This window comes from Eurosta solidaginis, chromosome 2, assembly GCF_040869045.1.
Source record: "Eurosta solidaginis isolate ZX-2024a chromosome 2, ASM4086904v1, whole genome shotgun sequence".
Classification (NCBI taxonomy): domain Eukaryota; kingdom Metazoa; phylum Arthropoda; class Insecta; order Diptera; family Tephritidae; genus Eurosta; species Eurosta solidaginis.
In genome coordinates, this window is record NC_090320.1 from 60,271,568 (window position 1) to 60,286,191 (window position 14,624).

General features: G+C 38.6%; 1 long non-coding RNA gene across 1 annotated transcript in view; it reads left to right on the forward strand.

Annotated features, from left to right (window-relative positions):
• LOC137242163 (uncharacterized) overlaps positions 1 to 14,397 on the forward strand; it is a 29,488-nt gene extending 15,091 nt beyond the window's left edge. The window contains exon 3 of the long non-coding RNA XR_010950104.1: positions 14,283 to 14,397. This is a non-coding gene — a long non-coding RNA (uncharacterized lncRNA). The remainder of the gene's footprint in view (positions 1 to 14,282) is intronic.
• Positions 14,398 to 14,624: the final 227 nt, after the last annotated feature.

Genomic DNA, 14,624 nt, shown 5'->3' on the forward strand with positions numbered 1-14,624 from the left:
TTTATTTCCTACTGGAACCTACAATAGGTGAAATAGCCTAACAACAAAATACTAAAAGATATATCTATTTGTTTGCAAGGTTTCTAAAAAAATTTATATTGAAAAGTAGTAGTATTACAATTAGTATAACTCAGTTAAAACATGCGGTATAAAAAATCTTACATATTGTAACGAAATTCCGCTTATTTGCAATCTTCTACTAACGTTCAAATCACTAAACTGTTGAATAAATAACTCCACTATTCAATAATGCAAAATGCCCTTTATTATAGTACTTCACAATAACACTTCTACTTCTCGACAGATAGCGTGCTTAAATCAAACTCATTCTGATTCTCAGCTTTACCTCCTTTTATACTCTGTGATTTCTTCGTTCGCATACTTCTAGGCGTTTCTATTTCTAGAATTTACTACTCGTTTACCAGCTATAAATTTCTCAGCTATAACTACAGATGCACTATGATTATAGCTTCTTGCATAGTCCATGCGCGTGTATATGTGAGTGATACTTCCACAGATGATTGCCTGCTTTTGGGAGTATCTCAGATATAGATATATGCATGTGTTTGTGCGTTTCTCCCTGCTGAGTGTACGTATATATATGTAGACATAATGATTGATTCGTTTATGTAGATAAAAGTGACTGATTGTTTTATTGTTGTTGTGGCTTTATTTAATTAGTATCAGATTAGGGATGTCACATTCATCACTTAGTGTCACTAATATTGTCACTAATATTCGTCACACTGCCCTCGACCTAAGTCTGATCGTCCCGATCAGACAAATCTGTAGATCTAACCGCTGCTAACCTCTCCAAATGAACCACCCTTCTATTTCGTGGTTTCCCAATTGTTTGTATGCGGTAGATGACATCACTGATACTCTTCACAACTCTGCACGGGCCTTCCCAACTGCACGAAAATTTGGATGGAACACCTTTCCGCCGGTGATGGTTGTATAGCAGTACCAAATCTCCCTCCAAGAAACCTTCCGAATTATAGTTCTTGTCGTACCTGTTTTACATCCTACTACTCATTACCCTGGGCCGTTCCCTCACACTCTGTTCTTTGGCAAATGAACTACTTCGCAGAGCTTGCGCTTGACTGATTGGCTTCACATAATCAGTATCGTTCCGACGTTTCCCAACAGTAGTGCGTCCTGGCTTGAAATCACCCTTGCATTCTTTCTGGGAAATTCTTTCGTTCTTTTTAGTGCGTCCATTAGGGGTTTTCAATACCAGGGTTTTTCTCTCAGGTTGCTTAGATTTTGATTTGTTTGGCCCATTCGTTCCATCAACCTTTGCCCGATCTACTTTCCTTGACTTTTGTTGCCTCTGTCGAATCTCCTCCACCAGCACTCCCTTACTGCTATACCCTTTCTCCAAACTGAAGTTAAGTGGCACATCCTTGTTCTTATAGCGCATAGTCTTTTTCCGCATATCGATCCTGATGTCATGGTCAAATAAGACGTCCACTCCTAATATGACTTCATCAACGATCTCCGCCACAACGAATTTGTGTAGAACCGTGACATTCCCAATTAAGACTTCACAGATCACTTCTCCCTGGACTTGGTTATAATCGCCAGTTACCGTACGCAACCTTGCTCCAGGTAATGGCTTTACTCTCCTATTGACCAAATCAGGGCCCGTATTACGTGTTACGATCCGTGATCGAAACTCATTTTTTAAATCACAATAGCTATGGAATGGTGGATCGGATTAATGGCATATGCGAACTAGCGCCAAATAGTACTCGTTAGAACCATAACTTATTTTAATTTTAAGAAATAGTTTGACAGTTGCATAGTTATCGCTTCAGCTAAAATGGTTTTCAGTCACTGATCGTAACACGTAATACGGGCCCAAATCGGAACAAGGAAAGAGATGCGCCCGTATCTGCAGGGAGTATCTCAGATATAGATATGTGCATGTGTTTGTGCGTTTCTCCCTGCTGCGTGTACGTACATATGTGTAGACATAATGATTGATTCGTTTATGTAGATACAAGAGACTGCTTGTTTTATTGTTGTTGTGGCTTTATTTACTTAGTATCAGATTAGTGATGTGAGTATCACTTAGTGTCACTGATATTCGTCACAATATGAATTAAAAACACATTTACCTGTCCTAAAATAAAATGTAACTAGATTTGATTAAGGCTAAATAAGTGAACAAGTATTTAGCTTAGAAGGGTATATTGCTATTTAATCCAAAAATGCATCGAACTGCACACAATTTGTACACAACTTTAGATGTGCGCGGTTAGCTCCGTTGACGTTGCAGATTGATTTTGGGGTATGTATACTATCAGCGGACATCTAGTAATGCCAGTGAGTTTATTTAAAAAAAATTTTAGAATATTTTGAAAAATCGACTTTTGGACAGCTAGATTGATCACCGCGCGGCGCTGTAGGAGTAGTAAAGACGACAAAGAAGAAGAAACGGTCGATCACCTCATCTGCAACTGCCCAGCGTTAAGTAGCACAAAACAGCGATAACAGGGATCTACATTTCTGGGTGGTCCCCGACAGGTCGTGGAGTATGACATCAAGGATTGTGTAGCCTTTGCTAGGTCAAAAAATTGCTTCGAAGAGGAGAGGTAAGCGGGTATTTTGTGGTATCACACTGATACTGGCCTAAGTGTGCCTCCGCGGCAGCCACTTTAACAATTTCTAATCTATACTATATTTGGAATTGCTGATAGTATACAAGCAATTTTCCACAGCAGAGTAACAACTCGCAGTAAGAAGCTAGGAAAGCGGTGACAAACAATAATGTCAGTATCTTTAAGGTCAATTGAAATTAATTCTCTTTTAAAAGCGAATTGGTTTTAAAAATCGTTGGCATTGATTCATGCCGGCCGAAAGAAAGACTTAATAGCGCGAAAATTTTCAAATCACATACAAAATACAAAATCAACATCGACAACACTCTACAAATTTCCCGCCTCCTATTGTTTCTACGGCACCAACAGAAACTTCCAAGACTCTTTGATTCCGATTTATTTCGCTTGCACCGTAAGTTGCTTGGTAAGAATCGCTGCGCCGCTACCGATGTTCTTCCTTGATCCGTCGGTGTAACTTGAATCTAGGATCTTTGGTAAGGTAGGCGAGCACATTATTTCTATGCCAAGGCGCTGCCAGACTGTGGCCTTGCATGATTTCGAAGAAGACGGACCACAGAAGCGTGCTCGTTTACTGAGTTAACGAAAAAGTTTCCATTGTCCTGTTATGAAAACAATCCCACCATTTCCTAAAAGGCAGAATAGTTAGACCGATAAACACCACCCCTTCAGGTTTAACGATCGGATTTGAATTTTGGTAGGATGAACCATGGTGGCTCCATCACACAAGCCACCGAGAACAGGGCTTGTCCGAGAAGCCTCGAAAATTTTAACAAAGCAACACAGTCCCTTTCTCGCAACGAAAATAGTTGTGTCCCATTTGAGTGTTCAGAAAGAAGGCAAATATCGCCCGGAAGCCCAATCAACTCAATATCTAGAGCCAAATTTCAAAGGGCACCGAAGCCACTGTGAGACGACTTATATCGCGGACCCTGAAAAAGATCGCAAACTCACAAACACAGTACAAGGTAAAAAAACGAAGCTGACGGAAAACGCGAATTCTTGCCAAGAAAACTCTGAAACTATGAGCGGGGTGAGTACCGTAGCAGAGCACCGTATAAACGTAACAGACGACCGGTCCATAAAGCAGCAGTATTTCCTCCGCAATTTGGCTATGCAAGCCAGCATCAATAAAAAGATCTACGAGCTCTTCCTGAGGGGACGCATTGAGCCAGATTGTAGCTCTCACAGCGCAGCAATCGTAATAAGCCGGAAGAAGAATGGCAAGTGCTTCGAAGAGGAGAGGTATGCGATGATTATCGGCAGCTTAACTCCCGATCAGTTCCTGCTACATAGTCGTTTCCACGGATACAGCATTTACTAGATATACTACGGCGATCAAAATACATCAGAAGTCTTGATCGTAAAAACGGCTATTGCCAGATACCACTGGAAACGAACAACCGAGCATACACGGCTTTCAGCTTACCAGGACACAGCCTATTTCAATGGCAATTTATGCTTTTGGGCTTACACTCCGCACCTACTTGATCAGGTCATCGGAGCAGAGATGGAATCAGACGCTTTTGCTCATCTAAACAACATAATCGTAAAAGGCTCCATCTGCGAAACTTGCGAGAAGTATTGCGACGGCTGCAGTGCCCCAATCTTCAGATAAACCTTGAGAACTGTAACTTCTTTAAGACTGACCCCCAGAGAAAGTTGCCGCTATCCTGGAACTAAGGCCGCCGACCAACGTGAAAGAGGTACGTCAATATCTTGGGGTAGTCTCCTCGTACCGCCAATTTCTAATTGATTTCGCCACGTTGACCCAAACATACTTAATAAACATCGATATCGTTTCCCGTTTTGTAAGTAGCATACAACCGGGAAACTTGATGACTTTTTGAGTTATTAGGCCTGGTTTTTCACATGACCATACCTTCCGCTCCCAAAGGGTGTATCAGTCGCATTTTAATGATGGTTATTATAGCGCCGAAACTGAGGTTTCCAACTGGAAAGCCTCCTACTCGCACTGTTTAAGGCCTTCACTTTGACGCTGATCGTGCTGTGACACTCGTCATATACATACTTAAGAAATTATCTAGTTATCTCCAAGCAGATTTAAATTAGCTGCTTGATTGGAAACACAACTATGAAAGATAACGTGCTTAAGTGAGCTTAGACATTCTCATTAGAACATAAAGCAAATAAAGTGCGAACATGAACTTGAGAATTAATGAACATATTTTTACCAGCGAGTTGAGTTGGGGGTGAGACCAGTCGAGCTTATAATCATAAAAAGTAATATGATCATATGTATTTAATTAGCGAGCTTTGCTCATATTGCTTTATACAATGGTTTTTGTAATTGATATTAGAGAAAAATTGTAAGTTTACAAACGGCGATGGTTACTAGGACATGTTTCTGAATTTCACTTCTTCATCAGCTAGCTTTTCGGGAGCTGAGCGTTGAACTCGAGTCTCCAACATTCACATCAGTGCAAGCCTTTTTTAGCTGCTACGCCATATGAATGTTCCGTTGTTCGCTGTACAATTGGTCTCTAAGAGTTGCCTTTTTTGTTTATATTCCTTTTGATCACCATGTAGGCACATACACTCTGTATGTAGTTTATTCCTAATGGTGTGGATATGATTTTTAGGCGTGCTTTTGAAAGCTTAGTAACATTTGTTCGGATTTTTACAGTATTTGTTTTTAATACTTCCGCTGTTACTATTATATCAATATGATCATATGTATTTAATTAGCGAGCTTTGCAACTCTTAGAGACCAATTGTACAGCGAACAACGGAACATTCATATGGCGTAGCAGCTAAAAAAGGCTTGCACTGATGTGAATGTTGGAGACTCGAGTTCAACGCTCAGCTCCCGAAAAGCTAGCTGATGAAGAAGTGAAATTCAGAAACATGTCCTAGTAACCATCGCCGTTTGTAAACTTACAATTTTTCTCTAATATCAATTACAAAAACCATTGTATAAAGCAATATGAGCAAAGCTCGCTAATTAAATACATATGATCATATTGATATAATAGTAACAGCGGAAGTATTAAAAACAAATACTGTAAAAATCCGAACAAATGTTACTAAGCTTTCAATAGCACGCCTAAAAATCATATCCACACCATTAGGAATAAACTACATACAGAGTGTATGTGCCTACATGGTGATCAAAAGGAATATAAACAAAAAAGGCAACTCTTAGAGACCAATTGTACAGCGAACAACGGAACATTCATATGGCGTAGCAGCTAAAAAAGGCTTGCACTGATGTGAATGTTGGAGACTCGAGTTCAACGCTCAGCTCCCGAAAAGCTAGCTGATGAAGAAGTGAAATTCAGAAACATGTCCTAGTAACCATCCCCGTTTGTAAACTTACAATTTTTCTCTAATATCAATTATAAAAAGTAATATATATGATAAATAACAAAGTCATTGGAACGTGTCGGTAATCGCATGAGGTGCATCAAATCTATGCAGGTAAGTATATATGTATGTATGTGCCTGTGTATTGTATGCATTTTATAATTTTTCCGAGGACGGTCAATGGACTTTATGCGAAAAATCGAAACTTAGAGTACAAAGCACAAAATTAAGTTCAGCAACGTTTACAAAAAATACCTTAATTGGTAAGATCAATAGTGCCGCACAGTGGGGCAACACTGGCTTGAAAATCAATTTAATGAATGAAAACTAAGCATACAAGCTTTAATGGCGTGTGGTAATAAAAAGAGCCGATAAAGTGGCGTACAAAAAATAAATGGCCAACATGGAGTGCAGTTTCAAATCACACTCCCCGGAGCAATGCCTCGATGCGACATTGATCTATAAATCTTATAAAATAAAATAGTTGTACGCCCATCACTTCATACAGAATGCTTTGATTTTAAAACGGTTTCTTGCTTTTGAAAGCTTTTCTACGTGAGATGGATATTTTTAATATAATTTGAAGGTATATACATTAGACTGGGTCGATTTAATAACCGATATCGCGCCATCGATTTTTCGATAGGATTTGGGCTCAGGAAAAGAAGTTCCACTACGCATACCCAAAAAAATAATTTTCGAGCCTGCGAAATTGAATTTTTTTTACCTTTTTTCGACTTTGAGTTTTAAGGTTTTTTTTCATGACCTACTAAAAAAATTTTCATTTGATTGTAAAATTTTCATGTATACCCTGTTCGACCCAAAAATGTCCGCCAAAAACGTTTTTTTTTTTCAAAAAACTGTTATCGCCAACGTTTTTAGCGGACATTTTTGGGTCGGACAGGGTATACATATGAAAATTTTTTCCTATCGAAAAATCGATGGCGCGATATCGGTTAACTTTCGTCCATACAAATCGACCCATCCTAATATACATATCATAGGGGCCTGGCATATTGCCAAAAAGTAGTAAAAAATCATAAAATTTTTGCATACACATAAATCAAAAACGGATGCATCGATTTTAATATTTCATCTTTGCAGTAAAAGTTTGCACTATTTACCTTGCTTGATTTCTTACTTATGTATATGGGCAGCATTTTTTAAATTAAAGATTACATTTTTTTCAAAAAAATGCAGTGTGTGTGTTTATTTGCTATGAACTGTGCGAACAAACTTGCTTTGAGTGGGACTTTCACAACATCAGAAGGCCTCTCATACATACATAGAATTCGCTAGCGTTATTTAACTTTGGGTGTACATTTATAGGTTTGTATGGATGTATGTATGAATTTTCATTTCATATCAGCTTGACATATGTATTTATGTATTGACAAAAACTTTCGTTTAAAAACTTTAAACATTTCGTTTATTTTAATTTCTTTTTTTTGAACACGCTTTTATTAGCTTGGCCTGTATGTAACGGAATCTTTGAGCTTAATTTTCACCGGTTCTAGAAGTCTGATTAATTTGAAACTTTGCATACGTATCAAGGACCGATGACAATGCATTAGTGTGGTGACATAAAGTCAACGGCCATAAGGTCAATTGGCCTTATTATCACTTTGAATGGCCATAAGTTTGATTGCAATTTTGCACACGTATTAAGGCTCGATGACAATGCATTAATGTGATGGTGCGGTGACATAAGGTCAACGGCCATAAGGTCAATTGACCTTATTACCACTTTGAATGGCCATAAGTTTGATTGAAACTTTGCAGACGTATCAAGGCTCGATGACAATGCATTAATGTGATGGTGTGGTGACATAAGGTCAACGGGCATACGGTCAAGTGGCCTTATTATCAATTTGAATGGCCATAAGTTTGATTTAAACTTTGCAGACGTATCAAGGCTCGATGACAATGCATTAACGTGATGGTGCGGTGACATAAGGTCAACGGCCATAAGGTCAATTGGCCTTATTGCTACTTTGAATGACCATAAGTTTGATTGAAACTTTGCACACGTACCAAGGCTGGATGACCATGCATTAATGTGATAGTGTGGTGACACAAGGTCAACGGCCATAAGGTCAATTGGCCTTATTATCACTTTGAATGGCCATAAGTTTGATTGCAATAATCGGATTAATGTGATGGTGCGGTGACATAAGGTCACTTTGTACCACTTTGAATGGCCAAAAGTTTGATTGAAATTTTACACACGTATCAAGAATCGATGACAATGCATTAATGTGATGGCGTGGTGACAAAGGATCAACGGCAATAAGGTCAATTTGCGTTATTACCACTTTGAATGACCATAAGTTTGATTGAAACTTTGCACACGTATCAGGGCTCGATGATAATGCATTAATGTGATGGTGTGGTGACATAAGGTCAACGGCCATAAGGTCAATTGGCCTTATTAGAACTTTGAATGGCCATAAGTTTGATTGAAATTTTGCACACGTATCAAGGCTCGATGACAATGCAATACTGTGATGGTGGGGTGACATAAGGTTAACGGACATAAGGTCAATTGAACTTATGACCACCCCAAATTTGAAACATTGCACATAGTGCGAAGAACGCATTCCTTTATTAATGATAGAAGGGGATGCATGACACATCTACGAAAGAGCATACTGGAGCCCTTTTTAACACGCTTTTATTAGCTTGGCCTGTATCTATCTATGTATCTATGTATCCATGTATGTATGTAACGGAATCTGAAGTGGAGCCGAGAGCCCCGGTAATACAGAGCTCCGAACTCCGTTGCACCTTTTGAAGCATTTTAAGTTATGTGCAGGCCACCAGGCCAAGGCACCATAAAGAAGAATCGGGCGCACAATGGCTGTATAAATCCAGCAGGTCACTTTAGGGGAGAATCCCCAGGAGGTGCCAATTGCCCTCTTGCAGGTGAACAGCTCTGCTGCTGCCTTCTTGGATCGCTCCACTATATGGTCACTCCATAATAGCTTCCTATCCAGAATGACTCCCAAATACTTGACTTGATCGCTAAACGCTAAGAACGTACCCCCAATCCTTGGCGGTGTAAGATTTGGTACTTTGTACCTCCTCGTGAAGAGGACAAACTCGGTTTTATCCGGGTTGACTTCCAATCCTGTGGCGGGTTGTACTCCTGGAGCAGCTCCAGGATGTCAGCTGGGTCCGTTGGCGTCACTGGAACCCAGGCTCTAGCCCTTGGTCGTGAGGGGATATGGCCCTTTTCGGTGCCGTGGGGTTGGATTCATCCATGGACCGCTGGCGTTTCGAGGTTTCATCACTCTCGACTAAAACTTTTAAAATTACTTGAACTAAAAAATTAAAAATAAATAATAGTTTAAAAAAAACTAAAAAAACACGCTTTTATAGCAAACCGAACTAAAAAATAGAAAATAATTTTAAATTAAAAAGAGTTTATATAACAGAAGTAGAAGGTCAAACAATCATTTATAGTTAATCACCTCAAAATAAAATTATAATAAAATTTAAGTTATTAACAGAATAATTTAATTCAGATTAAAAAGCGTGATTGTTTGACGTTCTACTACTGTTATATAAACTCTTTTTAATTTAAAATTATTTTCTATTTTTTAGTTTGGTTAGCTATAAAAGCGTGTTTTTTCAGTTTTTTTAAACTATTATTTATGTGTTTTTTATTTATATATAAAAAAGGATGTTTGTTTGTATGCAGCTTATCGAATGCGATACCTCCCCGCCGATTTTATTCAAATTTGTAGGATAGCTTCACAGCAACGCGGAGAGTGCTTCTTTCGGGGAAGTGGACCAGGACCGATCTAATCGAACAAATTCTATTCATGGTACGTTTGTCTGAAATTTGGTATATAGTTAACCATTTGCCTAGATTGGTATTTAGGATACTTCTTTTCCGGGAAATGGACCCGTTATCACCTGGTGCTGGGATTGGGACTACGACTGGGGCTGGACCTGGGACTGGGACTTGGGCTAGGACTGGGACAAGAAATACGGGATTGAGAGGAATAAGAACTATAGAGAAGAGGAAAGGAGAAAGAGACGGTGAAAGAGATAGAGTTAGAAAAAGATAGATAGATATGGTTAGATGAAGCGGAAAAAAGTGAGGGGAAATACGGAGAGGGAGAAAGAGAAAGGCAGAGGGACGAGTGAATAAGGAACAGGGATAGGGAGAGTAAGCGGTAAAAAATACAAAAGTAAGGGCGGAACTACGTCTGCCGGGTCTGCTAGTATGTAAATACATGAGTGCAGGGCCATAGCCACGTTTTAAAACTTAAAGCAACTTTCTTAAAAAAATTCTGCATTTTTTAAACGAAATTTGTGTGGTACCACGCCCATTTTCTAAAATTCTACGACATTTCTGTTTTGCGTTTGCCAAGTTACATCACTTTATCAACCAACCTATTTCGCCCATTTTGGCAAGAAACAGTTTTTGTCATAGAACAATCCTTATACCAAATTTCGTTGGGATTGGTCTATGTTTGGTCAACTTATGTCATTAAAATTGTTATAGAGATATTACCTAAAAACGGGCGGGGCACGCCTATTTCCAAAATTTCTTTTATTTTGTTACTTCGCTACACCATATCACTATTGAGGTTAAATATCAGCATAACTTAATTGTATACCACAAAGATATCGCAATCGGCTGGTCAATTGCTTTATGTTTGTCTTTTTCTTGACCCAAGTGCGAGGAAGTTGAGGATTTTGTTACGGCCGTGAACTTTAGGGACAATTGGGTTTGGTCGGTGGCAGTGCCAAATTAAGCGAGGTATAACAACTGGAAAGACTAGACAGTTAGGCGTTAGGGGCACAGCAAAGATCATCAGAGGAAGGGCCAGAAACCATGCAGTCATCGGCGTGGGAAACAATGGTTACTTCTTCCGATGCGGGAGTGAGCTTCGATACATCTTCTAGGTTTTGGTGGCACGTTGCTGAACTGGACCGATGCCTACCTTACAGATAATCTGAGGTCCACCTTTTGCGACTAAGGGGAAGGGTAGTACCTTCTAACTCGTGCAGTAACGTGCTGTGATCGACTGTGTTAAAGGCTTTTAATAAAGCGCAATTTGTGTGTGATGGTGTTTAGCTCGCTGGCGGTGGTGCTATGTAGTTTTCGAAAGGTATGTTGATGATTGTAAAGTCACAGGTTTGCGTTTCTCAAGTTTTAGTAGCGGTACTATCCTCGTCACTCCATTTTTTAGTGGTGACGAAGTGGGCAGAGATAATTCATTAACACCGGCAGAGAGGTTACAATTCTTTCTAGATGTTCGATCAACATTCAGAAGAGAACATTTGGAAGTTTAACAAGCCGTAAATCAAAAGTAGTTAAAAATATTACATTGAAATTTGACAGCGACACTATTCTTGCCAAACCATATAGAATGAGCGATGATAATAAAAATCGGTTAAAGACCACGCCCACTTTTCCTAAAGGTTTAACATTAACAAAGTTTGCAGTAAATCTATGGTATTTAACTACATTTGACTGATATACTACCTCAGTAGTGGTATGGTTGAGCTAAGAACAAAACTTAGATACATTTTGCAAATGGCCGTAGATCCCCCATTACTCTAAATAGAACCATATATGTATTACTGCGCAGCCCTAAAACACTATTAAGCGCACAAAGCAAACAATAACAGCGTTTCAAGTGCACAGCTGGGTATGTTATGTTCGGTTTCACCCGAACTTAGACTTTCTTACTTGTTAGGAATTTTTTTGAGTGTGTTTTTATTTGGCACGCACCACTGTGCGCCATCACTACAAATGAGATAATTGCGGTTGCCCTGTTGCTTACTTATATTCCAATTTTACTGTCATTCAAATCTAAGCGAAAATGTCCATAACTACACACATTCAAGTGCACACATTTACACACAAGTAGTCTTTAAACATTAGCCGTGATACTCCTATAAGCTGTAATTATCGTATTTGTTTGCTACTGCGAGATATTTAATTCTGATTTGTTTGTTATACTCAGTTGAGCAGAGCTCACAGAGTATATTAAGTTTGATTGGATAACGGTTGGTTGTACATATATAAAGGAATCGAGATAGATATAGACTTCTATATATCAAAATAATCAGGATCGAAAAAAAATTTGATTGAGCCATGTCCGTCCGTCCGTTCGTCCGTCCGTCCGTCCGTCCGTCCGTTAACACGATAACTTGAGTAAATTTTGAGGTATCTTGATGAAATTTGGTATGCAGGTTCCTGAGTACACATCTCAGATCGCTATTTAAAATGAACGATATCGGACTATAACCACGCCCACTTTTTCGATATCGAAAATTTCGAAAAACCGAAAAAGTGCGATAATTCATTACAAAAGACAGCTAAAGCGACGAAACTTGGTAGATGAGTTGAACTTATGACGCAGAATAGAAAATTAGTAAAATTTTGGACAATGGGCGTGGCACCGCCCACTTTTAAAAGAAGGTAATTTAAAAGTTTTGCAAGCTGTAATTTGGCAGTCGTTGAAGATATCTTGATGAAATTTGGCAGGAACGTTACTTCTATTACTATATGTACGCCTAATAAAAATTAGCAAAATCGGAGAAGGACCACGCCCACTTTTAAAAAAAAAATTTTTTTTAAGTAAAGTTTTAACAAAAAATTTAATATCTTTACAGTATATAAGTAAATTATGTCAACATTCAACTCCAGTAATGATATGGTGCAACAAAATACAAAAATAAAATAAAATTTCAAAATGGGCGTGGCTCCGCCCTTTTTCATTTAATTTGTCTAGGATACTTTTAACGCCATAAGTCGAACAAAAATTAACCAATCCTTTTGAAATTTGGTAGGGGCATAGATTTTATGACATTAACTGTTTTCTGTGAAAATGGGCGAAATCGGTTGATGCCACGCCCAGTTTTTATACACAGGCGTCCGTCTGTCCTTCCGCATGGCCGTTAACACGATAACTTGGGCAAAAATCGACATATCTTTAATGAACTTAGTTCACGTGCTTACTTGAACTCACTTTATCTTGGTATGAAAAATGAACGAAATCCGACTATGACCACGCCCACTTTTTCGATATCGAAAATTACGAAAAATGAAAAAATGCCATAATTTTATACCAAATACGAAAAAAAGCATGAAACATGGTAAGGTAATTGGATTGTTTTATTGACGCGAAATATAACTTTAGAAAAAACTTTATAAAATGGTTGTGACACCTACCATATTAAGTAGAAGAAAATGAAAAAGTTCTACAGGGCGAAATAAAAAACCCTTAAAATCTTGGCAGGTATTACATATATAAATAAATTAGCTGTATCCAACAGATGATGTTCTGGGTCACCCTGGCCCACATTTTGGTCGATATCTGGAAAACGCCTTCACACCACTCCCTTTTAAAACTCTCATTAATACCTTTAATTTGATACCCATATCGTACAAACTCATTCTAGAGTCACCCCTGGTCCACCTTTATGGCGATATCTCGAAAAGGCGTCCACCTATAGAACTAAGCCCCACGCCCTTTTCAAATACTCATTAACACCTTTCATTTGATACCCATATCGTAAAAACATATTCTAAAGTCACCCCTGGTCCACCTTTATGGCGATATCTCGAAAAGGCGAACACCTATAGAACGAAGGCCCACTCCCTTTTAAAATACTCATTAACACCTTTCTTTTGATACCCATATTGTACAAACAAATTCTAGGGTTACCCCTGGTCCACCTTTATGGCGATATATCGAAACCGCGTCCACCTATGGAACTAAGGATTACTCCCTTTTAAAATACTCATTAGCACCTTTAATTTGATACCCATATCGTACAAACATATTCTAGAGTCACCCCTGGTCCACCTTTAGGGCGATATTTCGAAACGGCGTCCACCTATAGAACTAAAGCCCACTCCCTTTTAAAATACTCATTAACACCTTTCGTTTGATGCCCATATTGTACAAACAAATTCTAGGGTCACCCCTGGTCCACCTTATGGCGATATCTCGAAACGGCGTCCACCTATGGAACTAAGGATTACTCCCTTTTAAAACTTTCATTAATACCTTTAATTTGAAACCCATATCGTACAAACGCATTCTAGAGTCAACCCTGATCCACCTTTATGGTTATATCCCTAAATGGCATCCACCTATAGAACTATGGCCCACTCCCTCATAAAATACTCTTTAACGCCTTTCATTTGATACACATTCCAGGGTTTCCCTCGGTTCATTTTCCTACATGGTTATTTTCCCTTATGTTGTCACCATAGCTCTCAACTGAGTATGTAATGTTCGGTTACACCCGAACTTAACCTTCCTTACTTGTTTTTTATTTATTTTTGTGGTTTTTTAGTTTGCTTTGTACCGGCCTTAAACATGCCAAGCACATACACTTCGATTTAATAGCAAAAAGAATATTGTGACTTATAAATACAAACATATAAGAGAGTCTAATAAATCGTCATATTCAAGCTTCTTTTTGTTTTTCGAGCGAAGTCATATGCACACCATCACGCGCAACGTGAATAACAACTACAACAACCACCACATCACAAACTACAAATTTTCTTATTTATTACTGCTGACAATTATAGTTGGCAGTTTCCTGTGCGCATGCTCAGCGGTTGAAAAAAAAGATATTGATAAAAACATTATATATATTTATAAGAATGACTTCTGACTCAATAAAGATTTG